Source organism: Canis aureus, chromosome 13 (assembly GCF_053574225.1).
Source record: "Canis aureus isolate CA01 chromosome 13, VMU_Caureus_v.1.0, whole genome shotgun sequence".
Lineage (NCBI taxonomy): Eukaryota > Metazoa > Chordata > Mammalia > Carnivora > Canidae > Canis > Canis aureus.
Window position 1 is genome coordinate 60,978,464 of NC_135623.1, and position 24,199 is coordinate 61,002,662.

The 24,199-nt window shown below is 42.0% G+C and overlaps 1 protein-coding gene across 2 annotated transcripts in view; it reads right to left on the reverse strand.

Annotated features, from left to right (window-relative positions):
* The window catches only part of PDGFC (platelet derived growth factor C), a 198,874-nt gene that overhangs the window by 166,700 nt on the left and 7,975 nt on the right, over positions 1-24,199 (reverse strand). The gene's annotated exons all lie outside the window — the stretch shown is intronic.

Here is a 24,199-nt window from a genome sequence, read left to right on the forward strand (position 1 = left end):
TACACATTTAAAGAGTCAAATTATCGATTTGCAGTCACTAAACTACAACAGAAGCCATGACCTTATTACATCGAATCAACTAACTTCTGGTCTGAAGCTAGCCTTTCTTTCTTAAATAAGTGCTTCAGTCTATATTCCCAGGTACCCTGAAAAAGTTCAAAAAGTATGCATTTAATCCTGGGAGACTCGAGCCGGTCTTCCTTAAGATTTCGGAATCTCATCATGTCTATGCTAGTAAAGTGAATGCCCCAAACACAGGATTAAAAAAACATATATTCAGCATTATGAACAGGTCATTTTATCCATTCAATAAATGTTTAATAGGGTAAACCAGAAAAATAAACCAATGAGTAAGAAATAAAAACAAAGAAACTCTGCCCTTTGGAGACTTCACTGAGTAAAAGCGTTAGAAGTTCTAATTAAGAAGGAAAATTGCTCGGTACTGGGAACAAACTCCAGCTCCCAAAGGACAGGTCTGGTGTCATTTTGAACACTGGTCTACACCCTAGACTAGAGGTTCTGAAGGTGTGCTCTAGGAACCTCTGGGAGTCTGTCCACAATACCTTTGGGTGGGGGTTTGTGAGATCAAAACTATTTCCCATAAGCATGCAGTCGAGTTTTACTGAGATTACTTAATATGTGATATCACAGTAGAGGGAGCACAGAAGCAGAGATGAGAATTTATCTGTCTTCCAATAAACTGGACACCAAAGAGGTTTTCAAAAAATGTGGAACAATGCCACTGTTCTAATTTATTTTTATCCCAGAAAATACAATTTTTTCATAAACTATGTTAATGTTAATATGTTTATCACTATTTCTAAATGAGTTTGCTATTTCTAAATGAATTAAGAAATAATTATGTTTACACTTCCTCAGTTTTAATTTCTAATGTGATAAGTACTAATAGATATATAATCCACACAAACAAAAGCTCTTTGGTATCTTCAACTGTCTTCACAGGAAAAGGATCTTGAAACCAAGAAGACTGAAGACAAACAGCATAGCACTTAGTTGGTTCGCAAGGAACACCGAATAGTGACTTAACAGGCTATGCTAATGTAGTGATTACTGAGCCAAGATCTGAAGGGATGGACAGAGGGCTTTGAGATGAGTGAAAGACAAGTTTACAAATAGTGCTATTTAAAATGTTTTCCAAGTAGTTGAACAACTTATGGACAATGACTAAAAATGAAGTTGTTTTCTTACAAATGAGAAAATGGATGAGGGCCAAAAGCCATGAAAAATTAATGCCTCTCAACAGACTCTATTCTGTAGTTCTAGAGAAAATCTTGGATTCAAAGCTGGACATCCAACCATCTTTCATAAGACCTGTGCTAAGGACTGGCTCAATCAGAGAGGTGTTTGACTCTTGATCTTGGGGTTCTAAATTTTAGCCCCATGTTGGGTATGGAGAGAACTTAAAAATAAAATCTTAAAAAAAACAGAATATCAAATATGCGTTTGCTCAATGATGTTTTCTTTTTTTAGATTTTTTTTTTTTTTTGAAAGAGAGAAAGAGAGTGCATGTGCAGGTGTGGAGGGGAGAGGGGAGGAGGAAGAGGGAGATCGAGAATCTTAATTTTAAACAGGCTGCGCACGCTCAGTGCAGAGACCCATGTAGGGCTCGATCTCACGACCCTGAGATCATGACCTGAACCAAAATCAAGAGTCAGATGCTTAAATGACTGAGACACCCAGGTGTACCTCAATGCTGTTTTCTAAAACGACTCACTTATTACCCTTCTTTCAACTTTCAGATTGGTTAATAATTTCTGGGGTAGGTGAATGCACGAGCCTCTCCATCAAAGACAAATTTTGATGCTGCTTATGTGACAAAATAAGATACCATATATTCCTTAAAGAAAACTAAAATTTGAACCTAGAGGTAACTTAAAAAAGAAAACTTGGACATTTTCTATAAAAACCCTTCATACTTTCCTGGATGATTTCTTAATGAATAAAGACATGTATGACAAAATCATTTCTAAGATTGTATAAGGGGAAACCAGCTGTGAAATCATTCTTCTGTATGAGATCAAAAATACACTCTTGAGCACCTAGCCCTGTGGTCTGCCTAAAGGCCAGAGGGAAAACCCCTTGATGACCATAAAAGGGCTGCCTGCATGTTCTCAGTGGAAAGTATACAGGATCTTATTTACACAAGTATAAATACATGCCATTCCTTTGTGCTCACAGGCACTCCTGAATGCTGGCCAGAATAGGAGGGCCCACGGGCTCCATGCAGACAGGATTCAAAAGTCTATGACATTTTCCAACATCGAATGTACTTTATTTTTCTAGCTTCTCTTCTTTCGTGATAAAAATATCTACAAAGCATAAGATCACTATCATTTAACAGGTGGCTGCTCGAGAAATACTTTAAAATAAGCCTTTAAGTTTCAGCAGGAGGAGAGAAAACACATTTCCATAAATAGGCACTTTTTTCTAGTAACATTACAGCTGTTTGAAAGCTGAGGAATAAAGAAGAACGTATTTGTGGTCAATAACAATGCCCTATCTGTTTACATTTCTTAGTAACTTAGAAGGCAAAAGTTTGAAAACGTCTGAGAAACAGTAAGTGCACAAATTACCGTGACCATTTCAGGCCCAAAAAAACTGCTGGTAGCAATGAATTAAAGGAACAGCACAGTGCAGGTACAATACCTGGTATGTGTGCGTGCGTGCGTGCGTGCGTGTGTGTGTGTGTGTGTGAATAATTACTGTATTATGAGTACAGAACAAACAAGTGAATATGCCTGTGAAAACAGTGAAGAATGGCTTCTTTCTAAAACTCTTAGGAAATTCCTATATTCCTACTTAGTAACATGGGTTAGACACACACCCTATAGATCTCAGATCATCGCCCTAAGCGTTTGACATAAAATAGTCATCATAAGGCTAAAGTGAACATTACCAGTCATCTCTGATCCTCCTCGCAGTGAGTGAATTCCCCCCTAAAACCACCTGTGCTTAGTCCAGAGAGACTCAGTCACTTCCCCCAGGAACCTTTCTAACCAATAATGCTTCAGAGCTCTACCCACTTCTATTTCAGGTTAATTGGCAGCAGCGGGTAAGATGAAATGCAAGTCTGGCTCAACCTCCGGGGGGCTGGATGGATCAACAGCACAGCCCAGCAGGGACTGCAATACACCTGTGACACAGCTCCCTTACTTCATCTCTGAACAGCTCAGGCTAACTGTCGCACCCATACGGACGTGAATGTTGGTCACTGTAACTTCCCATCAGGCTTCGTAAATCTATTTTGATAAATCTTGCTGGTCAAAGTGTGATCCACAGACTAGCAGCATCAGCATCACATGAGCATGTGAGATGTGCACACGCTCAGGCCCCACCCCAAGCCTGCTGAAGCAGACTTTGTATTTTAACAGGATCCCAGAAGGTTCAAATAAACATTCAAGTCTGACAAGCACTGATCAAAGTAAACGCACGCAGATTATCTCTTCAATGTTCTCTTGCGGAGGCACATCATATTATTTTGCTAGCCTCCCTACGTTAAGTTTTTTCTGTTTTTCATCCTATGCAATTTCTTTTAAGAAACCCCTGTGTGCATTTTTAGCTAATCTGGAGGGAGAGATGGGTGAAGAAAGTAAAATTTATTAAGTAGGCCGGACATTGTGCTAGGAGGTAGCTCTTGGTTTCAAAATTCTACAAATTGGAGACGCAGGTGCTCAGAAAGGTTGAGTGACTAAGTTAAGATACTGTAACTAACAAGTAGGTAAACCAGGATTTAAAGCCAGTTCCAGGGGCACCTGGTGGCTCAGCGGTTGAGCATCTGCCTTTGGCCCAGGGCGTGATCCTGGGGTCCCGGGATCAAGTCCCGCATCGGGCTCCCCACGGGAAGCCTGCTTCTCCCTCTGCCTGTGTCTCTGCCTCTCTCTCTGTGCCTCTCGTGTATAAATAAATAAAATCTTGAAAAAAAAATTTTAAAAGCCTCATTTGCAGACTTCAGTAAGTCATATTTTCACACTCTGTCTTTTCTTCCTCTATGAATTCTTTTCATCCCAAACACCCAGACTTCCCCTTAAAATAAACATGTGGTGTTAGCAAGACAAAAACTCCAGGGTACTTAGAGAGCCCTCGTTTACTTCTCTACATTTAAGAAGTGACCCTCAGCTAAGCAAGCCTGCTCAGCATCTAACCAAATTAGAGCTATATTTCTAACAAATTAAAGCAGCTATTGGAAGCAGTATAATGTAACGATTAAGGGCATGCACCTTGCAACCAGACAGTCTTTGTTGGAACCCCTGATCAGCCACTTGACCTTGGCAAATGGCTTACATTCTCCTTCAACTGGGAATAATACCAGTAATTGCCCTCATAGGTTTTTTTGTGTGTGTGAGGATTAAAGGAGTTAATATACGTAAAGCATACATTAATGCAGGTCTGGTGTAGAGTAAGCACTTAAGTGTTAACTATATTTATTATTAAATGGAATTTCTTCTTGTAGTATAACCTGCCTTTGTTTTTGTTTTTTTTTTTAAAGCCATTCTTCCACTTAGCTAAGCAGTTGGTAATATTGTTCCAAATCAATACAACATTTGCTTCCTTCCCTTTTATTGATCTTAAACCCACATACATTGACCGCTTATCATTATTCAAAGTGAACAATTAAATCCATCACCAACTTTCATCTTTTGCAGCCTTTCCCTGTCACATTCCATTCATACGTCTACTGGTGCCTGGTTAGAACAGGGGACGGCAGCCTGAAGACTTTCAAGACATAAACAACAAGAGAAAGACCAAGATGCCTGTCCAGACCTGCAGGTGAGAGTTTGGGGCCTGCTCCATACGATCTACTCACCATTCCTGATTTCTGGTCCGCCAGCGCTTCTGACAACTGCAGAACATAGCCCGAATCTGCCCACTTACCCACTCCAAGCTGGTCCAAGCCAGTCTGGTGGCACCTGTTCCCTTCCCAAGGACTAACCCCAAGCAAGCGAGATCATCATCCCTATAAAATGCAAGGCTCCTCTGCCCGCCTCATCCAGCTACCCAGCTGCCCTGGATCCAGGGGGCACCCCCCCCGCCGAGGGCTGGTGGCTCCCTCTGGCCCCACCTGGAAGGCCTATTGCCCCAGCTCCTCAGCCCCAGGAGCAGAGTCACCTGGGTGCGCTCTCTCTGCGCGTGGGATTACCCCCTGCAGAGGACAGGCAGGCAGCGGCCCAGGCCCTGACCCTGACCGGAGGCTCCAATGGGCTGATGGAGGGGGGTCACAAGGCAGGGAGACCACCAGCCGAAGCCACCACCTCCTACCAGAGGGCCACCGTCTACAAGAATGCCGCCCCCCGCCCCCCTCCCCGCCCCCCTGCAGCATCTGGCACTGGATCCCCAGGCACAGGGACCACCCAGACCTGCACCATCCTCTGCGGCCAGAAGCCTGTGATGTGAAGAGGAAGTGGGCCGCCCCACCAAGAGCTCCTGAGCACCTGCCCCCCCTCCACTTCCAAAGCCATAAAGATGTCAACCGCCTCAAAGACGTCACCTAGTGCCCCTCCAGGACTTGTTTTAAACTGCAACAGTATTCTCCAACCCCACACCACCCCCTATTCTCCCAAGACACAGGATCATGTCCTCTCATACCAATACCTTATTTATGTATGCTTTGTCATCTAGAATGTAAACTCGAGGAGGACAGAGGTTTGGACGTTCTGTCTGTTGCTGTCCCCTCTGTCTAGCATTCTGCTGTATACATAATAGATGCTCAGTAAATATTTGTTGAAAGAATAAATGAGGGGCGCCTGGGTGGCTCAGTCGGTTAAGCATCTGTCTTTGGCTTAGATCAAGATCCCAGGGTCCTGGGATCCAGTGCCACAGCGGGCTCCCTGCTTGGTTGGAAGCCCTCCCCTCTCCCTCTCCCTCTGCAGCTCCCCCTGCTTGTGCTTATTCTCTCTCTCTCTTTCTCTCTGTCAAGTAAGTAAATAAAATCTTTAAAAACAAATAAAAAAATAAAAACACAAAGAAAACCTTTGGAAAAAAATTTACTGGGATGAGCACTGGGTGTTATACTATATGCTGGCAAACTGAATTTAAATAAAAAAAAAATTTAAAAATCTAAATGGAAACCAGAAATGTAAAAGAAAAAAAAAAAACTAATTCATGGAAACTAAACAATTGCCCTCTCTCTTCTCAAAGCAGGGAGAAAAAACCTGATAAATTCATGAGTTTGTTAATGAAAGAGACTGTCCCATCTCCCTTACGAGGCCATTCTCCCTTCATGTGACAGTTCAGTTCAAGGAGTGGATGCAATGACCTTGTGCAGCTGAAACTGCAGGGGCCGACTGACAGAGCAATTACTCATTTGGCCAGGAGGATGCCTAACAGCTCATAATCTTGCAAAAAGCACCTTGAGAATTTTAATGACCATACAGACTCAGCAGTTTAGTTTCAATTCTAACCTGAAAAATCCAATACTGTCCCACTCTCTCTGTGATGATAACCACTCATGAGTTCAATAGGACTCCAGAAACCCCTAAGCTCTTATCAGAAGGATTCCAGGCCTCTGCTGCCACAAGCTAGCCACATCCAACCCAAATCAACTGCTAAAAACCAAGAAATCAGAATTCATATTCTGACTGCTTCTTATAGTTGGTTGGTAATATTTATCATCCCAACAACAGGATGCTTTGATATTTCTTCTTGTAAACTATGCAACGCTTGCTAAATTTATGGGGAAATGGATAAAATAGGTCATGTCCTACCTATTAAAAAAGCCTACAGAATATGCAAAAAAGGAACGCTATGAGTCCTGCAGAAAATACTACTTAATATTATTTCACCTCTGACCAAGAAGATCTAGAGAAAATAATTTCAAAAATCAAGAAGCTTCAAGTGGAATGCTGAAACGTTTCCTTATCTACCATCTAGAGTATCAGATACGTTCTCAGATTGAAGCAAAAATAATAGCTCTGGTTTCACAGCATATGGTAAACCAACCACCCAGAAATACAAAATGTATAAATCAGAAATGTATAAAGTGTACTCTACAGTATTTCACCCCAGATTATTTCACTTGCTTATCAATGAAAATTAGAGGATGCCAGAGCAAGATTTTTACCTGCTTTGACAAATGGCCTTGCTATGATTTCTTCATTTAGTGAGCGCGGTATGCTTTAAAGCAACAAATCCCTTTTCTGAGCAACAAGTGACCTTAAAACTTGCCAAGGCCCCGAAGGAAGAGCTCCTGCCTTTTCTCAAGAGTTCACCTATTTATCATCAAGACAACTTGAATTGCAAGGCATGCCAGGATGAGACCAACGGAGCCCAGAACTGAGGGCTACGCTCGTGTTCTAGTCCTGCTGCCAAGACCTACATGACTAAGAAAATGACTTCACCTCTGAGAAAACAAGGCAAGAAGGGCTCCAGGAGACCATACTTTGAACCTGCTCCCAGGGCAAGTTCCCCATATTTTTAAAAACTCTGTGAGCCCTGAAAATTTCCAGAACAAAAGTATTAAAAAGACATCTTTGGGTTTATCTCCGAATGCTTGAAATAATGTTTAGAGTTACTTTGGTGAAGAGGGTGGAAAGCCAGAACAACGTCTGTTCCAATGCTGAGAAGGCTGGAAGCAGAAATGTGCATGTGCATCACCCTGCTCAGACTCCCTAGTAGCACAGTGGTAATGAGTCATCATCAGGAATCTTAAACTGTGCAAGGAAAGGAGGTCAGCAGAATGGACAAAAGGAATCGCCCTTTGGATTTCTGAGGATTCTTGCCACTGGGAAGTAAACAGGACAGAAGACCAATGGGGAAAAAAACTGCGGGAACGCACACAAGCCCCTGACTAGGGATCTCCTATTATGGATCTGTGTAGACACACAGTTGCAGCCTGGCCAATCCTCCACCTGGGATGCACCCCTACCCTTCAGGGTTTGCACAGAGCCTTGCTTCGGCACTTCCTTCCCGACTCGAAGCCCCAAATATACTTCTCCACTCAAAACTCCCTTTTATTTAGAGTTCTCCCTTGAGATGGCCCCAGTCTCAGAGGTCAATGCACTTTGAGGGGTTCCAGGCTCTGCAGACAGAAGTTTTCACTTGAGACATGGAACTCTAATAAGGAAACATCAAAATGAAGGCATGACAATGAAGGATCAGGGCAGTATGAAAAAAAAAAAATGAGATTCAGGAAACAAAGCATTTATGTAGCTTTCTGTTACTTTGTGTTTTTTACTTATTTGGGTTTTTATTACTTATTTCATTACTTATATTTGAGATGAACTGATGAGGGGTGATATCCCAAAAGAGAGCCTCAGTTGAGGTATAATTTCAATCACAGGTATAAAAACCAGTCTTCTCTATCGGTCTTTTTTTTTTCCATTCCCTTAACTGAAAGTATAGTGTCATAAATACAGATACAGTATTTCTTCCAAAAACAAAAAAGTATCCCTTAGAGGAGAATTTCCTACCTGCTGTATATTTGGAGTTTGAAATAATTTTTTTCTTAAGATTTATATATTTATTTGAGAGCAAGTGAGCCCAAGAGCGTGTGTGGGGGCGGGGGTGGGCACAGAGGGGCAGGGGGAGAGGGAGAGAGCATCTCAAGCTGACTCTCCCTGAGCTGAGCGTGGAGCCCAACGCTGGGCTCAACCTCAAGACCCCAAGATCATGGCCTGAGCCAAAATCAAGAGTCAGATGCTCAGCCAAATGAGCCACCCAGGAGCCCCTGAAATAATTTTTATTCTTGATTTTCTAGAAGGCAGTCACAGAACAGATGAGTTTATATACTGCAAAGCATGCGAGCACGCAGCCCCAGGGTTAATGCAATACCAGCGGAAGCTGCCGGATTTCAATAAGGGACCAGGTGCTGGTATGTCTGAAGGACACACTGTACTAAGAAAGGCAAGTAATGTGTGGTTTCTCAATCTACCGGACTTAATATGATTAGCAAGAGTCTATATGGTCAATACAGATCTTGGATCACAGGGCACTACAGAAATGCAGCTGCAAAGGAAGGCAGGGGTTTGATTTGGGGAGTTTTTTCATGGTTTATATCACACACTTGTCTGTAAACAAACCCTGGGGTGTGCAACCTAATGGCATGGTCCAGATGTTTCCAACAAGTGTACAAAAAAAATAATATTTTCTTGATCTTTAAGGCTTAAGAGCAGGATATACAGACTATACACTAAGCTTTAAAAGAGAGAGAGAGAGAGAGAGGGAGGGAGGGAGGGGAAGAAAACCCCATATGGTGCCAAATGTTGGCAGCTATCTTCTTTCTTCCCAGACAAAACTCTTAGGTCTTGTGAAAACAACATTTCTTGCAAAGTGCCAAAAACAACATAGATAATTGTCGAGATGGCTCTCCTCACCGACGGCCGCAACAGCCTTATTGCTTTGACTATGTGTCCACAGCTAGCCTCTGGGATAAAACTAAGAGCCAACTTTACGTCTTAACCCCAAAAGGCCACCTTTCAGAACACCATCTCCTAGGCTCCTAAAAACGAGTCTTGCATTTTAGGTGCTTTCCTTGAGAACAGAAGAAAAACCTATTGTTTGTATTTGCCCCCCTTCCTCATTGTTCAAATTAAGCTTAAAAACTGCACAGCTTTGTTTCTAGCATAGCAGTAATAGAAAATAATTATAGAAAATTTAGCAAATCCTAAATGCATTTTAGGGAGTAAAATATCGCATCCCCCACTGCTCCCCGACAGCCCCTGTAGATAAAATACTAATAACGTTTTAGCAGACTTTAGTCTTTCTACATGGAAACATTTCTGTGGGCATACATAAAAACACTTAAAATGCAACTTTCACCCTACTTTTTCACTTAACAGTATAGACTGAGCATTTTCCCAGGAGGAGACAACATTTTGATCACCACCCTGTATCCCATGAGTAACAACAATTTTGTATAATTCACAGCATTTCTCACATGGGAGGTTTATTGGTCTACTGGCCACCACAGGACCAGTGTTAAATTCACTGATGGTATGTGCAGCTGAAATATGAGAAAGGTGAGAACAGATTACAGCGTAGAGGAGTGGAAACCCAAATGCCCATCTCTAAACACACTCAGTTCCTCGGTGATTTCTTGTTCTTGTTAAGAAGCAAAAGGAGACAAATCTATTCTCTGGCATCCTAATATTAAGAAGCTTTTGAAAGATTCACGATGATTCCTTTAAATACTCAAGCCATATAAATGTGTGTACAATATAGAAAGTGAGCCATTTAATTTGAATAATGAAGAGAAGTTAAACGCATTCATTACCTTCTGCCTAAGGGTGTGATCTCCTTGATTTACATGCACACTAATGGGAAAGAATCTAATGCTCACTTGTTTTTCCCTTCAGAGCATTACTACCATTTGCGTTGGTCATTAAGGAGTAATCACATAAACACACACACACACACACACACACTCACACATACTCACACACTGTCTATGCTGCAATGTTTCTTTATAACAAACCAGCCTCAGGAAATTATTAATGAGGGGTTAGGAGGTTACACAGCAGTTAAACCCAGAAGAATGTGCAAAGAGAGAACTACCTATTCAGAAGTGTTGGGGAGGACTGGCAGTTTGAAAAGGAATTCTTTGCTAGCCAAGAAATGTTCTATACTGTGCTAAGTCAAAATAAAATGAGTCATAACACTTCACATTTCCTAGCGGGGTATTACTAGAATGACCTCTGATTTTCTACGGAAATCAAGAATGCCACAGAGGAGGATGGAGAAGCTGCTTCTCCTTGCCCCTCCTTCCCACCAGGGTTAGGGAAGGATCTGAGATGGTACAGATCCAGTCCTGTCCTGGCGGCAGCTATGCTGTTTGTAACTCTCAGCTTTACCTACAGGAAGAGAAGGAGGGGATCAGAAAATAAAAGTAACGTTTGGAGCCGATCACAACACAAAAGTAATTTTGCTCAGAGGTGCAGGAGCACCAGCATCCCCACCCGCCACCAGCACACCCGCTCTACCCCTTTTCCTGGGCCACATATGCTGTTAGAAAAAGCCAACTGTTGTACCCAGTGGTTACAAAGGGATATAGAGCATGCCACCCCAAAATATGCCACTTTGGCACCAGGATTATTTTGAGCTAAGGCAACTGAGTATCAGCAAATGCAGGAAAAGTTCTTTACCCTCCTCTTATCTGCCTAAAAGCAGAGCATAAATTTCCTTTTGTAAAGGGGGCATAAACTCCCCCCCACCTGCCCCTTTCCCGTACCACGATGAGGAGAGGTACCCTTATCATCGGAGACAGAGAGACGAGTCTGCATAAACAGACCTGACTAAAATAACTCTTATCTCCCATTAGTTTCCCCCATAAATTTATCTTCCTTTAAAGATTTTATTTTTAAGTAATCTCTACACTCGACGGAGAGCTCGAATTTACAACCCTGAGCTCAAGAGTCACAGGCTCCACTGACTGAGCCAGCCTGGGGCCCTCCCCCCTACATCTACCAGCCAATAGATTTTTCCCACAATTTAAAGCCCTTTGCTAAAATGGTATATAAACCTCCCAAATCTAATTGCTACTTTGGGTTTTCCATTTCTTTCTGTAAAGCCCTAATGCACATAAAATTTAAAATATTAACAAAATCTCTGTGCCTTTTCTCCTATTAATCTTCTTTCATCAGCTTAATTCACACACAGCAGAACCTAAAAGGATAGAGGGAAAGTTTGGTTTGGTTTTGTTTTTTGCCTCCCCCCCCTCCCAACCTGCCTACAATTTAATAGGACATTTGCAAAGCAGTGCTTAATTGGGAAAATCCCACTTACATTCACAAATACATAGATCTCCGAAATGTGCCTGTTAAATTGCTAAATGACTTCACAATTCTGTGAAATGCAAAATTCAGAAACTGATAAAAAACTGGCAAAAAATGTCAAAATGAAAATGTTGATTGGTATGTCATAACAAATGGGCATAAGTTAACCGGGACTCCTGAGTGGTTTCAGGTTGAGTACCATGATATCAACCTATCATATACAATCATATACAACTCAAATGATACATGATAATAAAAAGAAGCCAACCCCTCTGCCTCTATACCAGATGCTCCCCTTAGTTTTGTGATGCTAATCCAGTCAGAGAAAGGTCTTTCTCAATGTAGCCAAAATCTGAGCCTGGAGATCCAGGCTCCGTCTGATTGGAAAGATTAAAATCCTTGTTTCTACTGCAGACTCACTGCACCAAGGTCCAAAGCAAATCATTCCTAAATCCACAGAGGTACTCAGGCCCCTAAAATACACCACACTTAAAATCTTTGGGCCATTTCAAGCACAAATTTTAGGGGCAAAGAGACTGTCAGTGAAATATCTAAATTGGTAGAAAAAAAAATCCTTCCTCCAGGAATATTCTTCTGCTTCAGATTTCCTTCCCCAAAAAAAGTAAAATGACAACAATTGGTCACATTAGCTTATTTGCTGTGTAACCTGTTTTAACATGTACACTGAAATGAAACAAAAAATGTCCTGTTTACAACATAAGACATTGTATATTTAGGCAAAAGGGCAAATCTGCTGGATTTTAAAATACTGGGTTTTCAAATAATTAAAACTTTTTTCCTAAGGGCTTTTACTAAATAGCTCATTTTACCAACATCCTATTTGCCCTTAAATAAACAAGGTGTTTTCCATAAAATATAAGAGGAATCATGAAACAGTCAAAAACAAAGAATCTCAAGTCACAAGATAATGATGGAGTTAGCCTAAATTATAGGTTAGTTATTACACACAGACATACGAGGATACTGCCAAGCTTCTTAGGAAATACAGTATTTATTGTCAGCTATCGCTGAGGTAGTCAACAACATTCATTACTACGCAGAGAATCAAATAGATACCTTCGAGAACATTTAAATGAAAGTGTATTTTTTGTTTATTCACCAAAAATATTGACAAGCGTTAGAACAATCCAATCATGTTTTAAGACAGAAACTATTCTTTAACCTGGCATCTCTTGCAGTACAAAGACCTAAGTCACATACAAAATGGAAAAATCAATTTGGCAGCCAGACAAGAATGTAAACAGCATATGCCAATTCTCCCCAATGCTTAAGGCACTGTCTGATAAATGAGATCCCTAACGCTAAACATTCAATAAATTGATCCACTAATGAACTGCAAAAGCCAGTGATCTTCCTCAACTTTCTAATACACGACCAAAGAAATTTCCTCGGTATTTTTTATTAATCTAATTAAATCCTAGATTTAAACACACAGAGGATTTACACAGGTTTTTTTTTTTCCAGTACCAAAACAATACATGAAAAGATTAGTGAAAAAAATCTGTGATCACTTAAAAATTCGTGGGCATAAAAACAACCGAATAATTCGTCTAAAAGAAATAGTGAAGCTTGCTTTCTGTTTTGTGTATGTTTAAGACAACAGTTTGCAAAGAAAGCACGATGAATTTTGTCTTTTTAAGGAAACACCAAAGGAAATCTTAATAATAAATGTTTGGAGTACCAAGAAAAGAGCCTAAGCACAATGTTTAAATTACTGGACTCAAAAAATAAAATAACTTCTTAAATATCTTGGATTCCATCCCATCCTAAAAGAAAGATTTACATAGTCAAGCTTCATTTGCTCATGTGAGAGTTACTCATAAAAAAATATATATATTTTTTATATATATTTTTATCCTATAAATGAGAAAAGCCTCCTGCTTTGCCCAAAAGATTGCCACTTGCAGTCACCAGTAGTGGAAAACTTCCAAACTTGATGACTTACTTGATGGTTATATGACCACCTCCCAAAAAGCCCAGCAGCCAATCTACCAAAGACATCTAGCACACTGGCTTCTTGTCCAGACTGTCTGCTAGACTAGAGTCTCAGCTGAAGGAGAATCAGAAGGAATGTGGCAAGAATCTAGGACTTCCAAAAAGGTCATTAAGAATGCATTCAAAAAAAAAAAAAAAAAAAAAAAAAGAATGCATTCACACTCAGATGTCACATCCACCAGCAAATGTGATTCATCGGCTCCTACCAAACCTGCTGCCCACTGTAGCTTTTGCATTATCTTTGTCCCTTACGTTGCTGTGCAAGTGCATCACGTGTTATGATTTAAATTTCTAGATATCCTTGTCTTGTAAAAGCAGAGAAATGAGATGTATATTCAACAATGCTTCCGAAACTTTATTGTCCTTGAAAATCTTGCCAGATGGTGCTACTTTAAAAGCTGCCATAAAAAGACATAAAATTAAAAAAAGACATAAAATATGTCTTCTTACCAAAAGTATGATGCCTGTTTTTTTTCCAAATGGGTGAAACCCAGGTTGTCTGATAGCATGAGGAAGACACTAGAAATGAAAGATTGAAAATTCCTCCTCTAAAAAACAATCAGTGTTCACTGTCAGGAACCCATACATCTAACTCCCCCAGCGTAGCAACTAATACCAGGATGCAAATCCACTGCATTTGGAAGCACAAAGTCAGTCTTCACCCCTGCTAAACGCCACCCCTGCTAATTCTGGATGACTTCAAAAGGAATATAAGTGAAGACAACTCACTCTCCCTCACAGGGACAAATAAAATGAATGTGAAAATAAAGAGTCAGGCCTCTAAGAGTCCTGAACAACTCTGTTGCCTTAAATCTACTGAGAAATGTGGGCATAAATAACCCTGTGCAGTCTGGGTACCGTCCTTATGTAAATAGCAGAGGGTATGGTTTTAATTTGGTTGTGACACCATAAATATTGGCATACTGAACATGTGCTTACTGCCATGAATTTTGAACTCTCTCTCTCCAGGGGCTGCTTCTGTTTTGTCCACATGCCAGAACTAAGGACTACTTGCCCATAATCTCATATGATCAGAGCTGAGAAAATCGACTTTATTTCCAAGGAAAAAAAAAACACATTCTTTGAGTGATTTTTGGAAATAATGACTTTTTCAAGATTTTTGCCTTCCAGGGGAGAAATCACAGTTGTCAATCTCGAAACCCCAAAGCAAAAAAAAAAAAAAAAAAAAAGGAAAACCAAACTGAAAATAAGAAGGCACATGAGAATAAATCTCACATTCACTAGAAAGAACAGAAGGAGGAAATCATTCGAAACAAAAATAAGTGAAAGCTATTGAACACGGGCTTCTGATAGTCATGCTTTTCTGACTGTAATAAACGCTAATCATAAAGTTCCCTGTTTAAAAATAATTTTCCTGGAAATGGTACATTTCTTTTTCTTGTTGAGGAAATAACATTCTAAGCAGTCATCACTATAATTTTGCTAATAAGGTTCTTTGTACGTTCATTTTACTCAGGCTAAGCAGAAAGATTAAGAGGCCTTCCAGTGTATCCCCTTTTAGTTCCTCAAAATGAAGCCAGACATCAGTTACATCCCTCGGTTGTGAAATAAAGCATATGACTTCTTTAGAGCCTATCACGGAGGGCCTGTGAGACCAGATGCCAACACTACAACAGAACTGGCGGTGTTGGGTCTAAGTGAGCTGTTTTCACTTCACTTAAAAGTCCTACCACCTAATGGGACACTAAAGCTAAAGATGAGTCAACATTTTACTCTCTGGCACTTGAAAATTATGACAGAAAAGACACCTCCAGAACCAGAATTTAAAGGAGAGACTGGTAAATTCTGCAACACACTGGGAGTTCAGGCCAGGGCGGAGGCCAGAACGGGAGAGCTTGAAGGCTGGTGGAGGAGGCACCTGTCGGACCTTGAGTACACGCGGGCTTGGAACGTGTGGAGGGAGGGACACATGTGGTAACTGGTCCACGTACTCATCTGAACTATCACCAAGGCCTTCAAATGGGTGTCCTTGCCTCCTGCAGCTTCTCTGCATTTTACGATCACCCCGATGTACCCCTTTTTTTTCTTTCTTTGTTTCTTTCTTTCTTTCTTTCTTCTTTTTTCTTTCTTTCTTTGAAAGCAAAGAAAGCAAAAATACAAAACCTAAATCGGATCATTCAGTGGATAGCTACTGATCTGGCACAGACAGACACAAGAATACAAAATTGGGGGGTGGGGGTGGGGAGAGACAAGCCCTGAGCATCAGGACCTGGTGTGGAAAGCATGTAGCTGTCCCTAGGACCTGTAACACGACATCTAGACACTCCCCTTCTTATGTCAGAGTCCTTCACAATCCCTGAATAATCTTTTCAATGGCATTTCCCACCAAACAGAGCTTATTTTTCAGTAGACTTCATGCTTTCTTACACATCTATGCCTTCTGCTTAGAACTCTCTTCCTTTGTAGGGAATTCTCCTTCTCCTTCAAGACCCAACTCAAGTGATGGCCTCATGAGAAGCCTCTCATGACCAGGATGCGGAACATCTCTAGGTTCCTTTAGCATCGTAAGCAGATCTCTAGCGTACGAAAAGCCACATTGGTTTGTCGACATCAAGTACTCAAAAAGCTACATCTTGTTGATCTGTTTGCAGGATGTGCCATGGTAACTAGAACACAAGGCACTTGATGTTTATTGGGTTGCACTGACTCCTTGGTTAGAAGAACTGCCAGGGAGAGGCAGGGAGTCATCTCTGTGGTGATAAGAGATCAGCTTTGTGCAATCTTTTTACTGGAAAGATTGAGGTGAGATCACAGCAGACCTTGAGAACACCCAGCCAGGCCCCTGTTACTCCAAGTCTGGTCCTCAGCCCAGCAGCAGCATCTGGGGGCTTGCTAAAATGCAAATTCTCTGGCCCCTCCAACAACCGTAAAATCAGAACCTGCATTTTAATAAAGCCCCCAAGTGATATGCTTCGTGTACACACTAAAGTCTGAGAAGCACTGAGGGAACACAACCAGAGCTCTGCTACAGGATGATTATTCCGCCTCAATCTCCATCATGGGGGTTGAGGTACATGATCCATCAGGGGTGGGAGGGTGTGGGGGAAAGCCTTCTAAGGGAGAATAAGGACACTGTGCCGCAGTTTAGGTAACCTGCACCTGACCTAGGGTGATGGCAGTGAGAATGCAGGAACTACAAACATAATTATTCCACCACTCACAAAATAGAACTGTTCTCATTCATTAGCTTGACAAGAATTCTGTGCTTGTTTCATGTTCTGCATCACACATTGGAAGTGTCTGTGAAGGCATCAGGTTGAAGCAGAACAAAGACTTATCCATTTGAAATCGCCTTCTCAGACTTGGAGCTCTGAAAGCAAGCCCAGCTGTGAGACACAGGGAGTTCTCGAAACGTGGGCAACTAGATGCTAGAATGGCACCGCGGGCCAAACAGGACAGGTACCCTCACACCGGAGCGACAGTAAGGAGGTGGCGAAGAGGTCCAGAGTTGTCACATCTGGAGCTTTAATTTCCAAAAGGCTGGGCAATCTTGATTCTGAACCATAGGGTGTTCCCACTTGACACCACTCTAGAACTCGGTGTCTCCTAAGGGTGAACTGAAAAGCCATGCGGTGCAGAAATCTCCGTCCTGGGATAGGGGAAGACCTCCCCTGCTCAATAAAACTCACAAGCAGCAAAAGGAAAGTTGTATTTTGATCAAGGCCCGATAGCCGTGGTTATCCAACAAACCACTTTCAGGTCCATGTTGCCAATGATCACAGGAACACAGAAGATCCCCCTAACAATCCTGAGCCTGCAAACGTCCTGGGAACACAGCCCCTCTGGGGAGTGCGGAATCCACACACTGAGGCCTGTGCTTCTCTTGAGCAAGCGATAGCTGGAACTTGAACCCACCTCCAACAGTTTTCTATGCGGCTTTAATAGTTGTTGAAAACAACACAAAACCAACCCCCCCCCCCCCCCCCCCCCCCCCCCCGTGCAGGGCTAGCAACAGATGCTGGAGCTCCCACAGCAGAGATCCCAGAGGTGCGCAGAGGTGCCCCCACCTTACCTTTTATGGGTTTTCAGGGCACACTTGAGGGACATCAGCACCAGAGAGATAAAGGAAGGGCCACTGAAGGGACCATTTAATTGGGGCCCCCTGGTTGTTTTCCACACCTGCAGCTGGAGAACAGGTTAAAAGTCGCTACTGACTCTGGCTCCGATGAGTCTTTTTAACACGCAGTGTTCCCCGTGCCACTCCCTCCCTATCACTAGGGTTTGCTGAGGGCACTCCAAAATCTCGGCCTACCGGCCCCACTCTTTCCTCCCTCTCCATATCCCAAAACCTACCTTCCCGTCGTCTCCAGGTGGACTGACCCAGCACAAACACCTACCTCGGTTATGGCGCGTCTCCTGGTACCAATGCTTGGCCTTGTGAGGCAGGGCCAGCAGGTCACCACAGGGGCCGACCCCCCGGCAGGGAGCCACGGCTACCAGCTTTCCTGTTCTCCTGTCACTTTCCCACTGGGTCAAAATCTGTCTCAAGGCTCACTTCCTCCAAAATTTTAATTCCCACTTCTTTGCCAGGGATGCTCAGTTCTGTCTAGTTCTGTCTGTCATGCGCTGGCCATGCTGCCAATGCTCTGCTGCCATTTCTCCTGGGCTCCAGCAGCTAAGGAGGGACACTTCCAGCCCAGAAGCCTTATCTCTCGTCACACATTTATTTAGCCATTTCGCCCCCTCTAGAGCTCTCTCAAACCCATCAAAACAAGTAAACAAAAGGGCTTCTTTCCTCTCTCTTTTCCTCCAGTTTGGAGCCACTCCGTTACCTCCTTCCCTCATAAACCAAAACCTACCCCAAAGCCTTAAAAACTCGATGTCTCACTTCTTCACTTTACTCCATCACCATTCTTGCTCCCACATCCATGCCCCCCATTACACTCAAGAGGTTCCATGTTCTCGTTTTTGTCTTTGGTCAACATTGAAAAATCAGAAGCTCTTTACCCATCAACCCCCACTGTCTTGAATCTCTGTGGTGTTTCACCCTGCAGGCCAGGTTCTTTGACTTTTCTCTCTCCTTCCTCAGCACCCTCCTCCATCTACCTTAAAGTTCTGCTCCTGTTTTGTTCTCTTACTTCCCCCCTCTTCCTCTTTTCTGTCATTTCTCTCTCTTGCTTCCCCCCTCACCCCCACCTTCATGGCTCTGGACCCCAAAGGCGGGATTTCCTTTTCCTTCTAACTGTATTCTTCACTCTTCAGCAACCTTCAGTCTGTCTCCACCTGCTTTACACCCTGAGGACTCAGATTCTGTCTATGGCTTGGGTGCCCGAACCGCCGGGTGGGAAGTCCAACAAGGCGTCTACACTGAAGCACGCAGAATCACTCCCTCTCCTAGTTACTCAAGGCTAAGTACTCCATCAGTGTCCCTCCTGTGGTGTCTCTGATTTCTCATCACCTGCCCACTGACTCTGTTTTTGAGGTCTCGCTCAGAACACATCACATTGGGCTCACCGCATGGCTCTTCCCGGACTCCCCTCCTCTACCCCCTTTCTCCTACAACCCACCCCACTCTACCCTCAATTCTGTATGCACACGGGTCACTCATCTTTCCAGGTGCCTTTGCTCAGAACAGAAGCCTCCCCTGACAATTTTCCCAAGTGTTTTCTAATGGCTTTGCTGTACATAATCTTGCTTTTCCCTCAATTCCCACGGAGCACTGTATTTTATTCTGTATTACAGCGAGCTACATGTCTTCTCACCCCACTCCACTCTAAACTACTTAAAGGGCAGTGACTGCTGAGTCTGATTCAGTGTCACATCCCTCACTGCGCCTCACAGTGCCAGGCAGGTACTGGTGTCCCGTTGTGGTACTCACCTCAGTGCCACGCATTTTCATTTAGGTCCTATATAACCACGCAGAACTCCGTGCTATATAAAACGGGTGGGAGGGTAACTAAGGCAAAAAGATGTGAATTGTTATTTTTTTTAAGGTCACACGGAACCCAACTGAAAGCAGGGCTTAGGGTTTTCATAGACTTCAGGCCACCTCGCCCTAAGTTACTCATTAAAAAAAAGAAAGAAAGAAAGAAATAGCAAGTCACAAATTACACAGAAACTATAATATCCACCATTGTCCCTTGTTTTTTAAGGCTTGTGAAGCTGGAGCAGTTATTTCCGCTGCCAAACTTCCAGCAGTAACACTTACAAGTTGCCAGTAGGGTATGATGCCATCAGTTTGCAAAACTTAGAAAGGCTCATTGAGTTTTACTGAGGTTTCTTACACAATCTACTTCCTTTATGGCCAAGTGAGCCAACCCTGATTGAGAGAAGTCACAGAATGAATAAATGTTATGGTATCAAGATAGAAATTATTTCGTCTCCTTCCCTCACTTCAATTTCCAAATTTATTTCTGGCTTCCACCACCACGAGTCATCACCACCAATGCACAGACAGCACCATGCACGCTTACATTCCCACCCCCTCCTCGCTTTGTTGGACCCTTCTGGCACTGCCCTTATACCCATTTCAGAGAAGGTAAATTAATACCTAAAATAATAAAGTGCCCCTCTCTCTAAAGGGAGACAACTTGAGAGAGGACTTTTTTTTTTTTTAAATCTACGTCTCAAGTAAGACAAATGAATGTCACAGTAGGTTGGTTATAATAGCGGTTTTATTACAAGATTGGCAGAGTTACAGTCACTGTAAATCATAACTGTTGTTGGATTTCTACTTTACATAGTCGTAGTTATGAGTCTACTCTTGTAAGCCAGAACAATTATTTTACAATTAGTTTAGACATGTCTGAGCCCAGAAGGAAAATTTCAATTTCAATCATCTTATTTTCCTTGAACAGAACCCAGTGCTACCAAAAAACAGGTCAATTCAACTTTTCACGCATGGGTCTCTAACTATTTTCCAAAGTCAAACAAACTTATAAATACAAGTGCTCAAAATCTTATGTTTTCAGAATATAGTATAATATGGCAACGGCGGGTTTCCATGCACTAAAGAAAAACAAACACACAAACAAACAAACAAATAAGCTTGTTATCTCATTTTTAGAGTAGACTATGGTCACGGTCCTATAAAACCTAATACACACCCCTGAATTTGGATTACAAATCTATCACTTAAAACATCTAGTAAATGACCCAATTTGTTTACATGGCCCTGTACCTTTTTACGGCCTTTCCATAAAGAAGTTATTACATCCATTCCCTTTATTTTGTTTAAGAGTGTTTGAATGAGCCCCAGAACCACAAGCCAGTTAAACAAGCTCTCCTCAGATGGACGTGGTCTCATATAATTCACCACTACCGGGGAAATTTTCAAAACAATGTTTGTAGTTTGGAAACACCACACATTCCCATACACCAAAAGTATTTCCTGTACTTTCTGCAGTTTTAAATGTTCGGCAGATATATTAAATAAGTCTTATTTTTTTCCATTTTTCCAAGTAAATGTGGCATTTGCACTTTGTCCAGAAGATTTGCACCTCTGAGTGTTTTGCTATGGTAGGCTGGTCATTCAGAAATGCTTGTAAACGAAGATTGCAAGGGAAATGTGAAATCCATACGCTCTAATTGATTTCCTAGGATGTAAATGCTGGTTCTAAAAGGAAACCATTTTAAAGCAGTTAGTTTAATGGGGTACCCAACTGATGCCTATTAAAAGTTATCAGCACAGATTAAAGATAGATTTTATACCGTGAAAGAAAAGCTTCTCTGAAAAATAAACATAGAGATCATTTGATTCCTTATTTTACATTCTTCTTCTTGCTTATAAACCCCAAGCCTGCTAATGCTCTCACGAGAAAACAGATGCAAACTGCTTTTTCAAGGTTTGGCATTTATCAGTTAAGGTATCTAGACTGTCAACATCTCTCGCTATCTGAGTCAGGTTTTGGCCTGGGAAACACCTGCTATTTTTAGACTATTGATTTTTCTAGAAACAGCCAAACAGTTTGCCTGCAGTGACTAACACAAAGTAAAGATACAGTTGAGCCCATCATAGGTATCTCCATATACGTAAAGCTGCATCTGAAACCATAAGAACACCATGAGGTCTAGTCCACGGTTTTGTAGAGGCGATTCATTTTCATGTAGACCTCCACAAATAGAGTGCGCTTTTGTTTATAAATAAACGTAAAGTCAGGAACAAAAGGCTTCAGAGACATCGCTGCTTCTGTAATGGGAACCCATTTTATTACCATTGCAACATAAACATAGTTCCAGTGGAGGAGATCTGCCTCTGGCACATCCCATCTCTGCCTCTGGATGTGCAAAGCAATGCTTTTCATACGTCCACTATCAAATTGTTCTTCTTGTTGTTATAGTATTTACATATCCCAGAACCACTACAAGAAATACAGCTGAATTTGGTCTGTCCTTTGAATGAGTAATCTGATGGTAAATCTCATTCTAGTAAGGAGTCTTTAGTATAGATTTCCATCGAGTAATTTGAAAGCATCAGAAGCTGTTTTCCTGTGTTCTTAAACAACGTGCACCCTACTGGTTACGTCTCTGGTTTAAAGCATGATAAATCCGAAATGAATACTGCAGGTTCCCTTTATTTCCAAACCCAGTAAGAAATTTCCAGTAAGGAACTGAATCTTTCTTTCTTCTCATCTGTTTGCATCTTAATCACATTTTAAGCAAATGTTCCTTCTAGTACACTGATTTCAAATATCGTCTGATGCCACAGGAAAAGAAATTATAATGCTTTAACGACTCTGAATTTGCATTTCCAATCACCTCAGACTATGAATGTGTGTGGCAGTATGGGAAACGAGCTGTGATTTATTCCTTAGTGGTAAAAAAAAAAAAAAAAAAAAAAAAAAAGGGATAAGTAATACGACTCTTTAAAAGACAGATGTCCTTATAAATACCCAGCAAAAATAACTGCCAGAAACAACATGAGATAAGTACCACGTAAGTCCAACTTCTGTTGTTAATGGTTTCTGATCTCTGGAGTGACTCAAAAGGCAGGTGCAATGGCCAGCTGGGCATATTTAAGCACAGAAGCCTATCTCCATCTTGCAAACATTGAAAAGCCTAAAATAGTACCCACTCACAAACAAGGCTTTCCTAGAATGCAAACAGCATAGCTTCAAAAAAAAAAAAAAAAATGCCATGGTATCTAGGAAGCACATTCACGAAGGAAACTCCTTCTTCTCGAGTCCTTAAATACCACAAAATATTCCTAGCTCTGTCTATAAGGGACCAGAATGAGCCTCACCAGAGAAATGATGCAGTCACTCAACGTAGCCTCACAGGAATTAATTTTCCACAAAATTTGAAAGCCTTTCCCTTAAAAGTGTTAAGGCTGTTTTCTTCGCCTCTTGCAACGTAATAGCTTCCTTACACTAATTCAGCGTGCTGGGAGCTGCCTCTCTTTCACCACAATCTCCTGATCCCTCACCCAGCCTCATTCCGCATGCCATCCATTTTGTGAATGAAGTGTGAAAACAGCTCTTTGTTTACATAAAGAAGGCCAGGGAGAGTAGCGTGGACGCAGGCTTAGCTTCTTTGAGTGTAACTGAGGCTGTCCAGCCTGCCCTTAGAGCCAATTCTGAACCGCCAAACACCCCTAACGACTGGGACAAACCTGCACCAAGAAGCAGTCAACGACACACCCCAGAGCAGGCCTCTTCTACTACATGTCTGCTTCGAAAATAACTGAAAATAAAGGGTTTTCACTAGCTCTGAAACACACAGACCACCTTTTCTTTTGTTCTGTTTGTTAAGTGCCACTGTGACCAGCATCAGGGCCTTTCCACTATGTTCTTGCCTCTGCTCATATTCAACACCAGAGTCTTCTGGTCTCCCACAGGATATGCCCTTTCGTGCCTGTGCTTATTCTTTGGTGCAGGCTGTTCCCTCTGCCTAGAACGTTCCCCTCTTTTCCACTCCCAGACTCATTTCAAACTATGTCACCTCCCCTGTGAGAACTTTTCTCCTTGCTCTTCTCTTCCAGGCAGAGTCAACCACTTAGTCAATCAACAGAGGATTTTTGAAGCGAAAGAAGGCACTCCACGTTCCCAGAGCACTTTGAGCACAGCACTAGCAGCCCATGAGATTAAAAGGAGGATCTGTCATCGTTCTCGGATGGAGCTTCTCAAGGGCAGCACTGCATCTTATTCCTTGTGCATCCAGCACCTAGTGCAGAGCTTAGCCAAGAGCAGATGCGTATAAATATTTGCTGAATAAAAACAATGTTCTAATAAAACATTAGACCACTTAACTCATGAAGGAAGAAGCATGTGACTCTGAGTCCTGGCTTGGAGTCTGACCGAGGTCCAAACATTTACCAGCTCTGAGACCTTGGCTAAGCTACTTAGCTAGTGAAGCCTTGGTGTTTTCCCTTATACCTGATGGGGAGGTTATAAAGATAAGCTGTGTGCAAACATTGAGCACAAGTGTGGCAACTAACAGGCACTCCTAGGGTGTCATTATTAAGCACTACAAAACCAGAGACCCACGGAGAGATCTTT